This window comes from Lactuca saligna, chromosome 5, assembly GCF_052625555.1.
Source record: "Lactuca saligna cultivar CGN05327 chromosome 5, ASM5262555v1, whole genome shotgun sequence".
Classification (NCBI taxonomy): domain Eukaryota; kingdom Viridiplantae; phylum Streptophyta; class Magnoliopsida; order Asterales; family Asteraceae; genus Lactuca; species Lactuca saligna.
The window spans coordinates 94,133,217-94,147,521 of record NC_136421.1 but is presented as its reverse complement, the minus strand read 5'-3'; the positions used below and the strand labels follow the sequence as shown (position 1 = coordinate 94,147,521).

The 14,305-nt window shown below is 42.8% G+C and overlaps 1 pseudogene; it reads right to left on the bottom strand.

Moving 5' to 3' along the window:
* Nucleotides 1-3,957: 3,957 nt before the first annotated feature.
* LOC144999369 (5S ribosomal RNA) lies at nt 3,958-4,075 on the bottom strand (annotated as a pseudogene).
* Between the last annotated feature and the right edge of the window lie 10,230 nt (nt 4,076-14,305).

Sequence of the window (14,305 nt, the reverse complement as noted above, 5' to 3'; positions counted from 1 at the left end):
GTCCATGTATATTGTACACCGAACCCCATACAAATAGTGTCGCCAGATCTTGAGGGCAAACACCACCACCCCTAATTCCAGGTCGTGCGTGGGATATCTCGACTCATGAGGCTTTAACTATCTCAAAGCGTACGCTATCACATGACCCCTCTGCATAAGCACCGCCCCCAAACCCGATATAGAGGCATCACAGTATACCACAAAATCCTCCATCCCTTCCGGGAGTGCAAGCACTGGAGCCTCGCACAATTTCTGACGAAGCGCTCGAATGAGGACTGCTGCTTCGGTCCCCATGAAAACGTAACACCCTTCCGGGTCATCCTAGTAAGTGGCACAACGATCCTGGAGAAATCCTTGATAAACTTGCGATAATATCCAGCCAAACCCAGAAAACTGCTGATCTCGGTGGGCGATCTCGGCACCTCCCACCTCAACACCACCTCAATCTTGGCCGGGTCGACCAATATCCCTTTCTGGTTACCAAGACGCCCGAGGAACTGGACCTCTCGTAACCAGAAATCACACTTGGAGAACTTGGCATACAGTCTCTCCGATCTCAAAACCCCAAGAATCTCCCTCAAATGTTCCTCATGCTGATCCGTAGTCCTCAAATACACCAAAATATCATCGATGAATACGATCACCGACCGATCCAGCATCAGTCGGCACACCCGGTTCATGAGATCCATGAATGCGGCCGGGGCATTGGTGAGCCCAAAAGGCATCACCACAAACTCATAATGTCTGTAACGAGTCCTGAAAGCAGTCTTTTGGATATCTTCCTCGCGAACCCTCATCTGATGATATCCCGACCTCAAGTCAATCTTGGAAAACCAAGATGCCCCCTGCAACTGATCGAACAGATCGTCGATCCTAGGTAACGGATATCGGTTCTTAACCGTCAACTTGTTCAACTCCCGATAATCGATACACATCCGGTGTGAACCATCCTTTTTCTTGACGAACAAAATCGACGCTCCCCAAGGCAAGCTACTCGGTCGAATGAATCCCTTTCCCAACAGCTCCTGAAGCTGCGAGGATAATTCCTGCATTTCCAGCGGAGCGAGACGATAAGGCGCCTTGGCGATGGGCGCCGCTCCCGGAACCAAATCGATACGAAACTCCACTTGCCTCTCCGGAGGCACACCCGGTAACTCTTCGGGGAACACATCCGAGAACTCGCATACAACCGGAACGCCATCAATCGAATTGGGCCTCTCCGCGGTCACACGAGTATCCATCACATAGACTATGAATCCATCACAGCCCTGCTGCAAACTCTGCCTTGCCCTGACAGCCGAACAAAACACCGACCCACACCGGGTCCCCTTGCCATAAACCGTGAGCACTCCCCCACTAGGGTCTCGAATCATCACCAGCTGTCTCTCGCAGTCAATGACTGCTTCAAACTTACTCAACCAATCCATGCCCACGATAACACAGACATCCCCCATAGTTATAGGGACCAAGTCTATAGGAAACTCGACCCCAAAAATCTCGAGCACGCATCCTCGAATCACCTTGGTGGCGTGTACCGCTTTCTCATTTGCTATAGCAACTCGCAGGGGTCGACTCATCACCTCCCGATCGATACAGATGTGCTGGCTAAAAGCCAACGAAACAAAAGACCGACTCGCACCCGAGTCGAACAATACCAAAGCAGGCACATGATTCACAAGAAAAGTACCTAGACATATAATAATATAAGCACAATATCTCAGTATAAATGTAAATACATGAAAGAATACATACCGGCCACGACATCAGGTGCCGCGCGGACCTCCTCCACAGTCAACTTGAAAGCTCTCCCACGAGCCTTCGGAGCCTCGACCTTCACTGGCCGAACCTCGGGAACCCTGGCAGCAGGCGTAGATCCCTGGCGAAGCTGGGGGCACTCGGCCTTCCGATGGCCAGTCTGGTTGCAATGAAAGCAAACCATGAATCACTTGGGGCAATCTCTAGCAATGTGCCCCTCCTTGCCACACTTGTAGCAAGCACCCGATCGACATGCCCCCTCGTGACCCTTGCCGCACTTCCCGCAAGTGCGGCTCTTCTGACCTCCGGATCTCGAATCAGAGGACTTGATCCGCTTGGCTGCCGGCTGAGACTGAGCCGGCCGCCGATCCACCCGTTGAGACTCGGCCTCCTCCCTGGCCTGGGTCTCCAACTCGATCTCACGCTTCCTGGCATTCGCTTGAAGCTCAGCAAAAGTCTGATATGACGAGTTCGATACGAACTTCCGGATATCCCTCCTCAGCACTCCCAAATACCGACTCATCCGAGCCTGCTCTGTGGACACCTGCTCGGGGCAGAACATCGCCCTCTCATGAAACTTCCGCGTGATCACCGTAACAGAATCATTACCCTGCTTGAGGGTCAAGAACTCCTGAACCAACCGTTGCCTCTCCACCGGGGGAACATACTCATCTCTGAACATATCAGTAAACCTCTCCCAAGTCACAGCTGAGACCTCTGCCAGAGTGAAGTTCGCCGTTACGAACTTCCACCAATCCTTTGCTCCCAGGCGGAGCTCGTTCAGGGCGAACCAAACCCTCAGATGCTCCGGACATGAACAAGTATAGAAGCATCCCTCGATATCAGCAATCCATCTCATCGCAGCAATCGGATCTTGCGTCCCGTCAAACTCTGGTGGCTTCGTGTTGCTGAACTCCCAGAACAGCAACGAGTCACCCCCCTGTGGTCTGGCAGCGGCCACAGCTGCGGTAGCTGCAGCGGAGGCAGCCTCAGTCAACGCGGCGTACCGCTCATCAAATGTCTCCATCAGCGTGGTCTTAATAGACCCAAACATCTCCGGAATCTCAGCCCGGATTGCTGCAGCTACCTCCTCATGAATCATCTAACGAAGCTCCTCGTCAGTCACACCACTCGTATCAGGTCTGTGTTGTGGTCCAACCATGATGTCTCTGAAATACAACATAAAAATATCAGAGACTCTATCGGGATAATCTCACTCGATAACGCAGTCCTACTCAGTCTCTGATACCCAGGGATTCTTACTTGGGCTGCCCACTGACCCGGTGTCCTTGGTAGTACGGGCCCAATACTACCAATTACACTGCATCGGTATTCACCCCAAGTCCTCCTCCCCAAACCCCGAATCCTGAGTACTCTATTCTTGTCATACACTAGTTACCCACTCGCTCTGAAGCACCTCATAGAAGCAGGTCTCCCTAGACTAAGGCATCAAAAAATCAGGCCACTCTAGTCCTAATATGTATACCTAGTCTACTAGCATGCGTATCATATCATATCATATCTCAAAACACATATTATAAGAGTATTTTAGGGATTTTATCGTTCGGGCGCTGGCTGACCGTACACACTCTTTCTTATTTGGTTGTCTCATAATCACTTATCAAATTTTTATTGATTTATTAATTAAAATTTTCTCAAATCCCCGATTTGAGTTCAGTTACGCCCGAAGGTGTACCTGAATCCCTCAAACCAAGGCTCTGATACCAACTTGTAACGTCATAAATTCCAAAACCAAAAATTTTTCATTTTTACAATCATCAAAACATTGAGTAATAAGTTTAGGTTCCAATGTAACAATTTAGTCACGGCCGATTACATAACAAAAGATCACAAAATGGTTTCCCCGAATGTGTGTACGATCACGCCGGCGCCTTCCCACGGTCCTCGCTAGTACCTGAAACACATAACACAACAACTGTAAGCATAAATGCTTAGTGAGTTCCCCAAAATACAACCTACACATGTACGCCTTTCCAGGACTTGACCTTCCGGTCCATGTGTCTCAGGGGACTTCTGTCCCGACTGGGTAAACCTTCCGGTCCTACCCACGTCAACCTTACGGTCCATATGACCACGCCTTCCGGCCCATAACATGTTGCCTTCCGGCCCAAATCAAGCATATCATACATGGCACATTGTAACACCCCCCTCTAGCACGTATCATAATATTATCCGCTTTGGGCCACTCGGCACGAGGACTTCCCAGGGGGTCACCCATCCCGGTACTACTCCCGCCCGAGCATGCTTAACTGCAGAGTTCTTATGGGATCTGTTGCCCTCACGGCTTTAAAACGCGTTGTGATAGGGAAGGTATCCACACCCCTTATAAGGAATGCTTAGTTCTCCTTTTCAGCCGATGTGGGATAATATCTAACCCACTTTAAAAAAAGTGGGTTAGATCTGATCCCACATCGGCTGGAAAGGAGAACTAAGCATTCCTTATAAGGGGTGTGGATACCTTCCCTATCACAACGCGTTTTAAAGCCGTGAGGGCAGCAGGTCCCATAATAACTCTGCAGTTAAGCATGCTCGAGCGGGAGTAGTACCGGGATGGGTGACCCCCTGGGAAGTCCTCGTGCCGAGTGGCCCAAAGCGGACAATATTGTGATATGTGCCAGAGGGGGGTGTTACAAGTGGTATTAGAGCTAAAGTTATAGAGAACATCGGTTTTTCTTTAAGAAAACACAACCTATAACTAAAACTTACAAAGAAATTCTTTTTACATCAAACATATTACTAGTATAATTAGGTCGGGAGTTGTATTATTGGACCTTGTTTAAACATAGCCTGGTCACCTATGTTTAATTAAGAAAAGATTTATACAAAGCTTGAGCTAATTATAATGGGAATATGTTCAACAAAAATATTTGAGAAAACTTTATTTCAAAATTTCAAAAGGTTAATTTTGGTGTGTGTAAGCATTGCATATTATAGGCATGCATTGTCATTTATTTCATATCTCATTGAAACTATGTCACAGTCCACTATGTCAACATCATCATCTTCCCGCGCTACCACCTCAGCCGATGAATCCGGCTACGTCACTGTTATGCCTCGACGTAATCCCCCCGCCTCGGTAGAAGAAGACCCATTAGAGGATACGGAAGATACTGGGAACTCGGTGGAGATCAGCAATGACAACGCCCCGAGTCAACGACGCGAGGCATCACCGACATCGGTGTTGCCACAGCCACCGCTCTATGGATTTCGCATTCGGAGGACAGTGAGGAAGAGTGTTCCCATTCCAGGAAGGATACCCGCCAGCACAGCAGGACATGGCACGACAGGACCTAACGGAGCAGAACCCAGCGATGCAGGACCGAGAGCACCCTCACCTCAGCAAGTCATAGGGATACCTATCAGACAGCCAGGTATGACCCCGGAGGAGTCCCGGAGATTGCAGTCGATAGAAACGGGCCTACGTCACAGTCTCGCTATGATAGCTGGGCATCGAGAAGTTTTGGATGAAGTCTTGGCAGGAATGGAAATCCTGTATCAGCATTCGATGGGGACTACTGATCATCTCCGTAGAGCATGTCCTAAACTGAACAATGGACCTGGTAACAATGGACAAGGCCAAGCCAGGCAAAACTTTCAAGGAAATCAAGTTGGACAGCCAAGAGGTGTAGCCTTTGTGATTGGTGCAGAAGAAGCTCGTCAGAACCCTGAAGTGATAACAGGTACGTTCCTCCTGAACAACCATTTTGCATCAGTAATATTCGATGCGGGAGCAGATAGGAGTTTTGTTTCTTTAGCATTTAGACCGTTAATTGGCTTGAATTCGGTAAAGATGAGGAATGCTTATGCTATTGAACTTGCTGATGGGTATGAAATTAGGGCTAGTGATATAATTCCTGGTTGTACTTTGAATTTAGCTGATAAACTCTTTAGCATTGACCTAATTCCTATAGAGCTAGGTAGTTTTGATGTGATAGTAGGGATGGATTGGTTATCCAAAAATAGAGCGGACATTGGTTGTTATGAGAAAGTCATCAGAGTGCCTCTCCCAAATGGAGAAACCCTTATCATACATGGTGAGAAGCCAGGAAGAAGTTTAAACATAGTATCAAGCATGAAGGTTCACAAGTACCTGAAGAAGAATTGTATTGCATTCATGGCCCACGTGCTAGAAAGAGAACCTGAAGCTAAGCAACTCAAGGAGATTCCAGTGGTTCAAAACTATCCCGAAGTATTTCCGGAGGAATTGCCCGGTCTACCCCCTTATAGACAGGTCGAATTTCGGATAGACTTAATTCCCGGAGCGGCACCGGTAGCAAAAGCACCATATCGCCTTGCACCATCCGAGATGCAAGAACTATCCGGACAACTTCAAGAACTTCTAGACAAAGGGTTTATTCGACCAAGTTCTTCACCTTGGGGAGCCCCAGTGTTATTCGTCAAAAAGAAAGATGGTTCGTTCCGAATGTGCATTGATTACAGAGAATTGAACAAGTTGACAATCAAGAATCGATATCCCCTCCCTAGAATAGATGACTTGTTCGATCAGTTGCAGGGCGCTTCCTACTTCTCAAAAATCGACCTTCGGTCAGGGTATCATCAGCTAAGAATTCACGAAGAGGACATTCACAAAACAACATTTAGAACCCGTTATGGACATTATGAGTTCTTAGTCATGCCTTTTGGACTAACGAACGCACCCGCTGTATTCATGGATTTGATGAATAGGGTCTGTAGACCATACCTAGATAGGTTTGTAATTGTATTTATCGATGACATACTTGTTTACTCGCGGACCAAAGAAGATCACAATAGACATCTAAAGCTAGTGTTGGAGCTGTTGAAGGAACAGAAATTGTATGCCAAGTTCACTAAGTGTGAATTTTGGATTCGGGAAGTACATTTTCTTGGTCATGTGATCGGTGAAAGAGGAATCCATGTAGATCCAGCTAAGATAGAGGCAATCAAGAAATGGGAGGCCCCCAAAACCCCGACAGAAATACGACAATTCCTAGGATTAGCTGGGTACTACAGACGCTTCATTGAGAATTTCTCTAGGATTGCTCAACCATTAACATCTTTGACCCAAAAGAATAGAAAATTTCTCTGGGAAGAGAAACACGAAGAGGCGTTTCAAATCCTGAAAAACAAGCTGTGTAATGCACCAATTCTGGCTTTACCAGAAGGATTAGAGAACTTTGTGGTGTATTGTGATGCGTCTCATCAAGGATTAGGATGTGTGCTAATGCAAAAAGATAAGGTCATTGCATATGCTTCCAGACAACTCAAACCGCACGAGAAGAATTATGCCACCCATGATCTAGAACTAGGAGCAATAGTTTTCGCCCTTAAGATATGGAGGCATTATTTGTACGAAACCAAGTGCACCATTTATACCGATCACAAAAGCCTTCAGCATATCCTGGATCAAAAAATGTTAAACATGCGGCAGAGAAGATGGGTAGAGTTGTTTAGTGATTATGATTGTGAGATACGATATCACCCAGGGAAGGCTAATGTAGTAGCCGACGCTCTTAGTAGGAAAGAAAGAGTGAAACCTTCCCATGTGAGAGCTTTGGGAATGGTAATTCAGACAAGCTTGAAATCTCAAATCATTAACGCCCAGGAGAAAGCGTTATGCAAGGAAAATCTTCCAGGCGAAACTTTACATGGTTTGGAAGAAAGATTTGAAACCAAACCTGATGGAGTTCGTTATTTTAAAGACAGGGTCTGGATTCCAAGGGTTAACAACCTGAGAGACATGGTACTAGAGGAGTCCCATCGATCTAAATACTCCATCCACCCTGGAGCAGATAAGATGTACAAGGATCTTAAAGAGTACTATTGGTGGCCTGGAATGAAAAAGGATATTGCCTTGTACGTTGGGAAGTGTTTGACATGCTCAATAGTCAAAGCTGAACATCAGAAACCATCCGGGTTGTTGCAACAACCTGAAATTCCCCAATGGAAATGGGAGCAAATATCTATGGACTTTGTTACCAAACTTCCTAGAACTGCTAAAGGTCATGACTCAATTTGGGTCATAGTGGATCGACTGACGAAATCTGCACACTTTCTCCCCATTCGAGAAGATTTCAAGATGGAAAAATTGGCCCAAATCTACATCGACAAAATTGTTTCTCTGCATGGTGTACCCCTATCTATCATTTCTGATAGAGATAGTCGTTTTACATCTCGATTTTGGTGGATGTTACAGAGGGCACTAGGAACCAAGATAGATTTGAGCACAGCTTACCACCCTCAGACAGATGGGCAAACAGAGAGAACAATACAAACATTGGAAGACATGCTACGAGCGTGTGTCATTGAGTTCAAAGGAAATTGGGATACTCATTTACCCCTAATTGAGTTTTCCTACAATAACAGTTACCACACGAGTATCCAATGTGCTCCATATGAAGCATTGTATGGACGCAAGTGTCGTTCGCCCTTATGCTGGACAGAAATCGGAGACAGACAGTTGACTAGAGTCGAACTTATCCAGGAAACATCCGACAAGATTGCTATCATCAAGGATAAGCTTAAAGCTGCTAGAGATCGTCAGAAAAGTTATGCGGATAATCGTCGAAAACCATTAGAATTCCAAGTAGGAGACAAGGTACTTTTAAAAGTGTCGCCTTGGAAAGGGCTTGTGCGTTTTGGTAAGAAAGGAAAACTAAGCCCGAGATATGTTGGACCCTTTAAAATCCTTGAAAGGATTGGTCCAGTAGCGTATAAACTCCAATTGCCCCAAGAGTTAAGCGCCATTCACGACACATTCCACGTCTCCAACCTTAAGAAATGTCTAGCCGACGAAACATTAATAGTACCCCTGGAGGAAATTAAGATCAATGATAAGCTGAGCTTCGTTGAGGAACCGATAGAAATCCTTGTCAGGGAGGTAAAACAACTTAAGCAGAGTAAGATCCCGATTGTGAAAGTTCGATGGAACTCAAAACGCGGGCCGGAGTACACCTGGGAGCGCGAGGACTACATAAAGGAAAAGTATCCGCAACTATTCCCTTGCGATGACAAGCAATGACATAGAATGAATTTCGGGACGAAATTCTTTTTAAGTGGGGGATACTGTGACAACTGCCAATTCAGGTCATTCTTGGACTCATGCATCTTTATAATAACCATTCATGCACAACATGCCATGACCTAGTAGTATAAATTAGGTCAAAAATCTTGCATAAACTAGGATCCAACTAAGGTCTAGGACTAATATACTTGATACTTACAATTCTAGTAAGTTGCTTAGCTACAATAGGAAATGCCAATACTATAATTAGAATAAAGCTTCAAGCTTTGTTATAACTGAAATAGGGTATAAAACTCTAAAAATAAATTAAAACATTCTAATTATACTTCAACATGTTGTTGAATATCAAACAATATTCCAAAAACCCTAAAAAGCCAAAAATCCAAAGTTATAAATTATAAAGCTTAAAAACTTTATAAAATTTGGCTATAAACTTCCTAATATCAAATTTTATTAATCAAATTATGGATTATACCAATGAACTAGAAATATAAATTACAAGTATTAATCATAAATTATTTGTTGAAAACAAGATTTTTAAATAAATCAAATTGCTTAATAAACATTTTATAAAAATGAAAGTTTTTATATAAAATATAGGAGGGAAGTTTATAAAGTTTAAAATTTAGGAGAGAGGAGGCCAAAATGCATGCAAAAACCGGCCATCACCTCTCCCCATGCCCTCTCTCTTCCCCAAAACACAATCATTAAGCTTAAACCCTTACTCCACCTCTTTCCTCTTCACTCTCTCACTTCACTCTCTTCACACACTTCACTCTCTTCTTCCCTCTCTCTAAACTCACGAAAATCCTCTCATTTCTCTGCAAAATTTCGAGATTGTGAAGCCCTTGAAGTGTTCTTACTTCTCTCAAGGTCAAAACCAAGGTAAACAACAACATCTTCTTCCATAGTTTCATGGTTAAACCTCTTTTTCTTCTTAGTCTTCTCTACTTTTCGGATTCTATGCCTTTCCATGGCTAGAAATCTTTATTCTCCCCTTGTGGTTTGTAGATTCTCACCATAACACAATGCATGTGTTAGAGATGGTGAAAATCCGGGATCAAACCCATGCAAGGAGTGGAAAAGATGCACATATGATCATGTGACATCAAAACCTAATATTTCATGTTCTTCTCCGTTTCTGTTGTGTTCATGCATGAACAAAAGCATTTAAACCATTTATAGTACATCTTGGATGCTCATTCATTCCATGCATGTGTTAGAAATCAGGCCTTACCAAAGACATGCATGATGTTCTTGTTGAAATACCCTAATAATGCACACAAGCAAACATGCAATCTGCCAGATTACTTTGTTCGACTTTGAACAGTCATAACTCAGTCATTTCTTAACCAAATCAGGATATTCTTTTTGTATTGGTTAGTTCCACGAGTTAACTTTCAAACCCAACTGGTCTCACTGTAAAATATTAAATATCCGATTTTTAGCAGATTTTACAAAAAGGTTGCGCATACAGCTCTTTTTCTGTGATCACTATTTTGATCTTGCTTAAACAATGGCCTTAAACCCAACCATAAATCTGAGGAAAAATACCTTAGAAACTTAACATATCTAGTGAATTATGGTTGAAATTTCGTGGCTTAAAACCTCACTGAATGGGCTACACAAATTCATGAACTTCAGCCACATTTACACTTCATGCATTATTGCATGCAACTTTTCTTAAATTGCTTGAAATCATTACCCTCATTTCTCTTCTGAATACATTTTTTTTACATTTTTCCTTTTGAAAGCCCTTGCATGCATGAGATAATCTGGAAAATTTCAAGAGCTTTTGTTATTTCTTTGATTTATTAGAATTATTGCTAAAACCAAGGGCATAAATCATATAAAATACTTCCAGAGGTCAATAAATCCTAAATAAATTCATGGATGATCCTTATGGGGAATAATGACCCCTCACCAAATTTCAGCAATTTTTGTTACAGTTTCATACGATTTCTAATTTTCTTTTATTTAGGACATGATAAATTACAAAACCACTTTATAGGATGTGAAAATTGTATCTAACAATTTTCGCATACCTTACCTGCGATGGGTGACTCCAGAAAATAATTTCAAGATTTTCCATCATGTTTTACTATTTTTCCCAATTTTTGGTAATTATAATGGTCTAAAAATGGGAGAAATAGTTCTGATTATCCAAAATTCATGAAAATTTACCAGGATATAATATTATAGATTAGGAGGTTACATAAAAATTTTGAATATTTTTCTCTACTGTAAACTATTTTTCTCTTATTTTCTAAAGTTAATTGCACTAAAATACACTTAAATATACATAAATACCCAAAACCAGTTTATACATTATGAAAACCACTTTTGATATTTTTCCCAGGATATTTATACTGTAAATGATGTTACAAAAATTTATGGTGATTTATTTTAACTGTTTAATATTATTTCTTTAATTAATGACTATTTAAAGGAATAAAGCAAGGAAAAATAGAAATACCCACTGAAAAATATCTTTTATATTTTTCCCAGCCTATTTATGTATAATAACAATTAAATAAAAAGTTTGGGTAATTTTGGAAACTGTTTTCTATTTATTTCAATTTTTATTGAAATAAATGCTCAAAAATCATAAAATATAATTAAACAGCTTGGAAATCCATTTTTATAATTTTCCCAGCTTAGTATTGTGCAATAACAGTTAAATAAAAAGTTTGAGAATTTTTATCCCTCGAATGCTATTTTCGTGAATTTATGTTGTAATAAGGACTTAAAAATTTAGAAAGTTTATATTCCAAGGTTGTAATTAATCGCCCGATATATAGAATTTCATTACTTCAGAAAAAGTGTAACTAATTGATATAAAATCCAATACTAAAACATAAATTGGCATTTCCCTATATGTAGAGTTTAGTATATTAGCATTAGATATCGATATGGAAACTCACTAGTGCGTGTGTTTGATGTCGTAGGATCCCGGTAGTAAGACGTTGGTGCATCCCGAAGTACCGCTTGTGTCTACACAAAACATCGTGAGTATTCACGCACTCCCCTATTTTCGGTTTTTATGTTTTGGGATGGAAAAGCATGTCCAGAAAAACTACTATTTGCATGTTGTATTTAAATTGAATTGTATCAAACATGATTGCTATTGTATTGCTATGTTTCTTTATGTATGTCTATGCAACACGGAACATGAGAACTTATCGTACTAAGGCCCTTCCCTTATCTCTAACCATTAACTCTTTGAGCCAATGGTCGTTATGGATAGCGCTATTAGGAATTGACAACTCCTCACTCGCCCGAATCGCTGGAGTGCATGATACCATATTCATCTATGGAACGATAAGCATAGATCTCGATAGGGCTTCAGTCATAGGTTTGGTTGAGACTCATTGTTTGCTCATACACATACAAACTCATTTCTCGTTATAGCAATAAACTTGTATTCATTAATAGCAATCAACTTGTTTATCATTGAAGCAATGTACTTGTATTTACGAAAAGCCTTATTGTACACTCGATTTTTATAAACTTGTGATACTCACCAACTATTTTCATAGTTGACGCTCGTTTTACATGCTTTTTCAGGAAGTAATTAGTAAGTGGATGTAAAGATTCATCATCATAGAGCATGCTGCATCGTGTTGAAACTATTATGAAGCTATATTTTGAACAATGTTATTTTGAAAAACTTGTATTTTGTTTCTTTTGAAGCTATGGGTTGTAAACTTTTAAATACTGCTATGGTGATGTATCTTTATCTTTTGCATTGAAACTGTTATCGCTGTCATACCTTGCGTTTCCGCTTTAGCGGGGTGTGACAGAAGTGGTATCAGAGCTAGGGCACGGGTCGATGTGTTCGACGGTGACGTCGAACCCTATAATGGGGGGTGAAAGTGGGTTAGATCTGATCCCACATCGGCTGGGAAGGAGAACTAAGCATTCCTTATAAGGGTGTGGATACCTTCCCTATCACAACGCGTTTTAAAGCCGTGAGGGCAGCAGATCCCATAAGAACTTTGCTGTTAAGCGTGCTCGGGCGGGAGTAGTACCGGGATGGGTGACCCCCTGGGAAGTCCTCGTGCCGAGTGGCCCAAAGCGGACAATATTGTGATACGTGCCAGAGGGGGGTGTTACACACATATAACGAATAACTTAACACACATAAGGTATATATCTCATATCATATTCGACCTTCCTGTCACACAGTCAAACCCTTCCGGGTACAGTATAGTGAGAAGACTCACCTCGTATGCCTCGCTAATCGTGAACCCTGGAATCACTCGTGCTCGAACCTTCGAGCTGTAATCCTCCTATGATATCATGAATCTATAATTATTACTTGTACCACTAAGGTTGACCATCCATATCAAGTCAACACAGGTTGACTTGGTCAACAGTCTTTGGTCAATTGGACCGGACTCAGCGAGTGCACTATAGTGACTCGGCGAGTCTACGCGTTTTAACCAACTCACAAGGATTTTTCCCTTTGACTCGTCGAGTACTCCCCCGACTCGACGAGTTCCACCTGGGCCTGAATCACGGGGCCACCGCGACTCAACTCGCCGAGTCGCAAGGACAACTCGGCGAGTCCCAACTTGACTCGGTCCACCTGTCAAAACCTTTCTAACCCTCTGCGACTCACTGAGTCACCCACAACTCGGTCAGGACTACACACTGGGTGGTCTCAAGGACAATCTTCAAGCGACTCGTCGAGTCTGTTCTTCAGACTCGGCGAGTCCATGCCATGCACCAGCTAAAACTGGCTTTTGCGGTCAGATCCGTTCCATACACACATAGATCTGGCCTTCCCAAGCTTATTTATCACGTAAAGTCTCAGTCTTGGTCGCCATGCAACGCATACAAGGCTCATTTTGGAGAAATAACCTCTAATATGGCAACCCTAGCTTCTAACACAAAAGAATGGACATAAAGCTTGTCATATGCGGCCTCCTCGACCTGCTAAGGTCCAGATCTAGGTTCCATATCTCCATGGGACCTTTCATACTTCCAATTTAAGCCAAATAAGGCAAGAAGAAACCCTAGATTTGACACATCAACCCAAAATACGAAGTTTAGCTCTGAAAGTTACCTCAAGAAAGTTCCCTTAATGAAATAGAAGCAGATCCAAGCTCCCCAACTCTTCAAGCTTGATCTTCTTCCTCTTTTCTTGCAATAATACACAAAATGATGAACAAATGGCCTCCTAACACACTCACAAGGGCTCACAGTCATATGGGTGCTCTTAGGGTTCAAGGTGGCCGCAAATGAAGGCCATAAGGTCCTTTAAATAGGGCTTAGGACCGGGAAATTAGGGTTTCATTAAACAACGCGGACTCGTCGAGTCCATCCCTTGGACTCGCCGAGTCCGGACGCGAACCTCCGCCCAAAACCGCGACTCGACTCGGCGAGTTCGACCTCCAACTCGCCGAGTCCCCTCATAGAATATCAAAAATATGAAAGTAAAGATACCTGGGGATCCGGGCTGTTACACGACAGAAGCAGCTGCAACAGGGGCAGTAGCAGCATGAACCACTACAGTCTGCT